The sequence below is a fragment of the Pseudopodoces humilis genome, chromosome 1, assembly GCF_049639895.1.
Source record: "Pseudopodoces humilis isolate 2021_Gansu_Grassland_sample_001 chromosome 1, ASM4963989v1, whole genome shotgun sequence".
NCBI classification, from domain to species: Eukaryota; Metazoa; Chordata; class Aves; order Passeriformes; family Paridae; genus Pseudopodoces; species Pseudopodoces humilis.
In genome coordinates, this window is record NC_142200.1 from 140,635,594 (window position 1) to 140,641,593 (window position 6,000).

Here is a 6,000-nt window from a genome sequence, read left to right on the forward strand (position 1 = left end):
GCTGGAGTCAGGGGATGATTTCCCAGAGAAGGAAAAACCTTTTCTCTCCTGCTTTGCTCACCTGCAGCACAGTCAGCACAGTTGGATTAGTCAGCAGTGTCTATCCAGCCTCTGCAGTACGATATCTTTGACTGGGAAAAGACAAACATAATCTCTTCACGCAGTGGAGATAGGACCAATTCTTTAAAAGTGCAAGCAAACAACAGTGGAAACTGATATCCTTCTGTACTGCAGAGGCACCTCCTTGACACAGGTTTTCCTGGTTTCAGCTGGTTTAATGGAATGCATGCTGAGTTTCGCTCCATCATTATAGAATTTCTAAGAAGCAAGAATGCTGAAAGGAAAATAATAAGTCAATAATATATGAATTCTAAAGATTTCCAAATGAGACCTGATTCTTTTTTTCTTTCTATTACAGAACAGAAAGCAAAATGTTGGCAAGTTTTAAGGGTCAAGCAGCTGCACAATTTTTATTCTCCACTTAAAAATCTGAAGACAGTTTTTTTTCATTTTGGTTTATCAATATTCACAACAGGATACTTTCATTCATGAAAGTTCTTCAAAATGACATATACCCTAAGAATGAGTCCATTTATTTTTTTTTTTTAAATAATGAAAAAATTCAAGTCCAGTTCTGGAGGTGTGCAGACTGAATATTCCTTACAGACACAATGGCCGTGCTATTGACATCAAGTTCAATGTTTCAAATACACCTTTGTATCACTGCAACTTTTATGGGTATGAATTCTTGAAATTACAGGCCTAGTGTATATTTACCTCACCCACAGTCCTTATAAAAAACTACTTCTGCTTGTGTGAGGGAGGAAGGTTTGTGTGCAAGGAAACATTGTATGTTTCTACAAAGATGGTTTTCTCTCAGAGCAACATTCTGTCAATATACTTCAGGACAGGAAAAGTTGAAGACAGGCAGATGTGTCCCTTGCTTGCAGATTTGGGAATGGCAAATTCGAGTCCTGCTTGGATCCACTGGCAAGGGGCTTGCCAGCAACAGCAGCTAGCAGAAAGCCTTTCCTTGCATGTATGACATAAGGAAGAAATCTTGACTCTAAAGAGCCATTACTGGTGTAACCATTGCAGATAATTTCTTCTTTCATGTGAACAACCTGCAGTAAAATTCTCTCATAGAAAGGAGTTAATCCTAATTTAATTAGGATTTATAATTTAATCCACTCCTTTCTCCAGACGCTCAGCAGATGGAATATCTGAAAGTCTGCTGAGAGCTCAGGGTCTGAGCCAAGGCCCACCAAAGCCAGGAGGTTGCTGCCCCAAACCAGAATGAATCATCCATCCTGCAGCATTTTCACACTTAGGAGTTTGCCCAGCTGGTATCAGCTGATCAAGTCAGGTAGCCAAATATTTATCACACCCCACTCCACCCAGCCTGACCGCCTGGTTGCATAACATGTCTGTGCTGCACAAAGGAAATGCTAAAGCCTGAGAAGTTATTCCAATTCAGGGCTCCGCTAACTCTGAATGAAAACTGCTGGCAACTGTTGTAATAAAACCTGACAAGCTGTCACTCTGCCTACAGTGAAGAGAGAAAAGCTGTGGCTTTACACAAGGACCTGTCCAAATGAAGGAAAACAAACATTGAAACCACACATTTAAGAGGTTGCAATGAAAACTGACTTGATAATTAAAAGAAACTTTTCAATTGAACAAATTATACCACTTAGAGCTTTGTTGCCTGCTATTAAAATTCCTCAGAGGGAAATTTTTAACCATGAATTTTAGTGTTTTCTCTAAGTGGCAGCTGGGTACACCGAAGACCAAAGCACGAGGCCAGCACAGGGGATATGGGAGCTGGCTGCCCCTAGTGCCCTGCTCCCTCTTGACCAGGCAGACAGCTGACCATTAGAAATGAGTGCCTCCAAGCCTGTCCCATCCTGCTCTCTCTGTCTGCTGACATTGCCATAGGGTCGTTTTCAGCTAGAGACAAGAGAGCATCACAAATGCATAAACATGTCAAAACGAGACTGTTTAAAACTCTGTTTTATTACGCTGGAGCTTGCAGCAGTGATCAGTAATGACTGATGAGTCTGGGTTTCGGGTTTGAGGATGGCCAAGTTTTCATTAAGTTACATCATTTTTGGCCTTGACCATTTGCTTTTATGTTTTCAAATTTTTTGCTGGCACACGCCTTATTGATCCCATCCAACCACCCATCTCAAAATAGGTTTACCTCATGCTTTTCAAGGCGGTTTTATTAGCATTGTCTAGTGGTGAGTGGAAAGCTCAAAGAGCCCAGTTTAGCTTTTAGTCAGAAAATGCCACACCACTGATGTATTAAAAACCGCTGCAGTAAATCAGAGGAAGGAAAAAGGGAGAAAAATAAGAAATAATAGTGACAAAAATAAGAAATGAAAGAGTAGATTCTTCCATAATTAATAGATCACAGAGCTCTTGACTATTAATATAAATTCAATTCAGCTACCTTTGTGTCCTGGACCTTCTTATTCTGTGTATGTAACTGTTTTTCATTATTAGCTGTTCCATCAAGTCTTTATATAAATGCTTTCTGTCATGAACCCATCTTACTCTGTCCTCTAGGAAACATTTGCTCATTCTAGGTGCAGAATGGATAATGAAGTCATCCATTAAAGGCTCTGGTCTGCTCTGTCATACTCAGTTTATTCAGCAGAGAAGTGTCTCATGGATACAGGCACTCTCTTGCAGTCCTTCCAGCAGGAGATACAGTCCTGGCTGACAGTATTTTTGTGGATAAACTCCACAAGCCACGTTCCAGCAGGAGCCTTTGCATGCTGCCTGCAGGCCTGCTACCTGCCAGCTCAGGCAAAGAATTCCTGCAGGAACCAGTTCCCAGTAGAGACTCCTGGGCATTTCCCCAGGCTGGGCAGTGCTCCCCGGGGAGCTCGGGGTTAAGGGTCCCACTCTGCCAATCTCTCTGCAAAGCGTTTTTCCAGAGTGCTCTGCCCCAAAAGCTTCCCCTGTTCCCTGCCTGGATCCAGTTTAAGCTAATAGCTGGAAATTTTGTTTTGTAACAGAGGAAAGACAGTTACTCTCCAGAGTCCTTTAAAAATTACATGTTCTAGGTTACAAATCCAGACAGAAAGTCCAGCTTCGCAGGGAAATTGGAAAACAGATTCCTGAAACCCTATAAAGGTATATATACTTGGGAATGCCAATAATCTTTCTTTAGGAACTTTTTATTCTGCGGATCATTTTAATTACAATAATGACCAATAATCCAGATTTTTTTAAAAAAGGACTCTGAAATGGAGGGGCTTCCCAGAATATGGAAGACTCAATTTTTATTTTGTTCTAATTCTAAAAGTCACAATTAAATCCCAAGAGATTCCTATCTGACATAAAAGTCCCCACAAAGTCTTAATGAAGGATGATGTATCATTGTTTTTAACTGGTTACAAGCATTCAAAACAGCTGACAAATTCAAAAAGCTTCATAACAGAGTATCACTGTAAGTTGAGAACATGATTGAAGAGAGCAAGAAAATGCATTTGGAATTTCAGTTCATGTTCAGAAAAACACTTAAGTACGTGCTTAGCTTTCAGCAGGGCCAAGCTAAAGTTAAGTTAAACGTGGTTAATATGCTTTCCTGAGCAGAGATAATTTTCTGCATCAGGTTGTTAATGAACAAATGGTAAGTAAGACTTTTTTTTCCACTACACGTACAAATGAATCACAGTAATTTCTAACCAGCATGTAATAAAACTATATTGTGAGGAATACCTTGCTAAGAAAATCTACTATGAAATGTTATATAAAATAACAGATTGTTCTGCATTTGATTTCTCCAAATGATCTCATTTAAATGTAAATTTTAACTAAGTTATGCTTCCCTTGGTGGTATTACTGTTTAAACTAATTGCTGGCTGTTAGAACTCAAAATCGTGTGTATGCAGCTGTGAATAATAAATTTCTATCATCTCACTAAAGAGCTCAGGTTTGTCTCTCTTGATATCTCTTTGTCTTCATGGAATGATTAAAACTAGTTTTTACACCAAACAAAGTTCAAAAAAGGTAACATAAGAAATCTTAAAAATAGATTTTTTAAGAGATTAGGTAGTTCTCTTCCAAGGAAAGCATCTGTAAATTTACACAATTTTACCTAGAAGTCACTCTAAGATCATTTACTTCTGTCAGCACAAAACAACCTCTTGCAAATCTGTGATGCCTTGTTTTCAGTTTCCATATACTACATTTTCTTTTCTCTCATCAAAGCAGTTTGATTTTTGCCAAAATTTACAATATGAGGAGAAGAAATCAAGTGGACAGCTAATGGATACATGGTATTACTATGATATATCTATTTTTTTCCTAACAGATTCCCTCCAGTTTGTAGCAGGGGATGCTGCATGGTGTGGTTCAGATCCCCAGCTCTGTTTGTGCCTTACAGTGGTGACCATGTGCAGAGACCAAGACTTGCCCCAAACATCCCAAACCACTCCCTTTTGCAGGACTGTGCATGTTCCACCAGTCCCCAGTGCTTAGCTTGCTCTCCAAGAGAGCTACACAGCAGTGCAGTGGCTGCCATTGGTGCAGAAAAGAATAACCACAATATATAAATGATTTGGCATAGGAATGACTTAGGCAGGAAGTGGCAGGTGATACAATCTTTTCCAAATTTATAGTTCTTCAAGGGGGATCTTGGAGAATTTCCACTTTGTGTTGTGATAATTTATTTGCAAAATTACTCAAAAAACTCCTAACATGAGTGCTCTAAGTGTAAAAAACAAATCTTGTGAGGTGCTTAGACAGCACAGCCACAAAAATCCCAAATCAAACAATACAAAATCCAAAAAACAACAAAACACAAATTTAAAATAAATCCACAAAAAATGCAGACAGATAAAACTTCAGTGAGAGCACAGACAGAAAACAAAGTGTGAATTCCAGCTACTTTTGAGAAAGAGGAGACCTTAAAAAAAAAACCAAACTGTTACTTGAAAAATTAGGTGATCTGAATGGAACCCGATGTAGAGTTTACACACATTATTTAAAAGCCAAACTATTGGTCTTCTTTATACAACTCTTGCCAGCTCAGCTGTAATATTTTACTTTGTCCATTTCCTTTTTTTCTGCCAATTCTACAAAATAAATTAATTCCTCTATCCTGCTGTCACTTTGCTTTAAATGAGATTTCCAAATATTCATTTAACTTAAAATATGAGCTGAAGATGATAAGTTTGACCGGAGGTGGGAGCTTTAATGATTTCAGAAACCAGCAACTGGGCAGAATCTTTCTACTTTGATTACAAATTAAAACCTAATCAAAGTGTAACCTCTCAGGGGCTGGTTATGAAATTCATTGACACCTTGCACCTCATTTTTTGAACAGGAAATCACTTTGTAACTGGCACTTACTGGGTGACTTGTTGGCCATCCAAGCAGAACAAGTTTTAAGATTTAAGAGATTTTGAAATTGAATCTTTTTCCAAGAGCTGAAGTGCGTGCAAAGTCCTTCTGCTGCTGTAGGTGATGGGGTGTGCTCCCAAGCTGGAATTGCTGGCAGTCCTTCCACTTCCCACATGGGCTTAAGTTCAGAGGTTAAAGCCCAACTTTAACTTTTCTTGGCACTTTCTCTAGGGCTGTCAGCAATGTCAGTGTCATTACTTTATCACTGTGGCTCATTTGCTGCTGGCAGGTGTGTTTTTAGGCTCCTGCCCATAGTGCTAGGGAAACACTAACAGGATGTAAAGGAACTGATCCTCCCACAAATGCCATGTACTATATGGCTGCCAAACCTAACACCTATACTCAACACACCCATGGACAATCAAATTGTACCCCAATAGTTACCAAGTCACCACAGAGCTACAATAAAGTTCTGCACCCCATTTTATATAAGTTCATGATGTCCCACATTTAGAGAAAAAAGGATAGTGTTTTACAGTAGCATCTAGAAAATGTTGATTTCTCATGGTTGCTGCTAGACTATAAACTGTGATTATTGCAGTCAATCAGGTTACATTTTATTTCTACAATGATTTTTTTCTC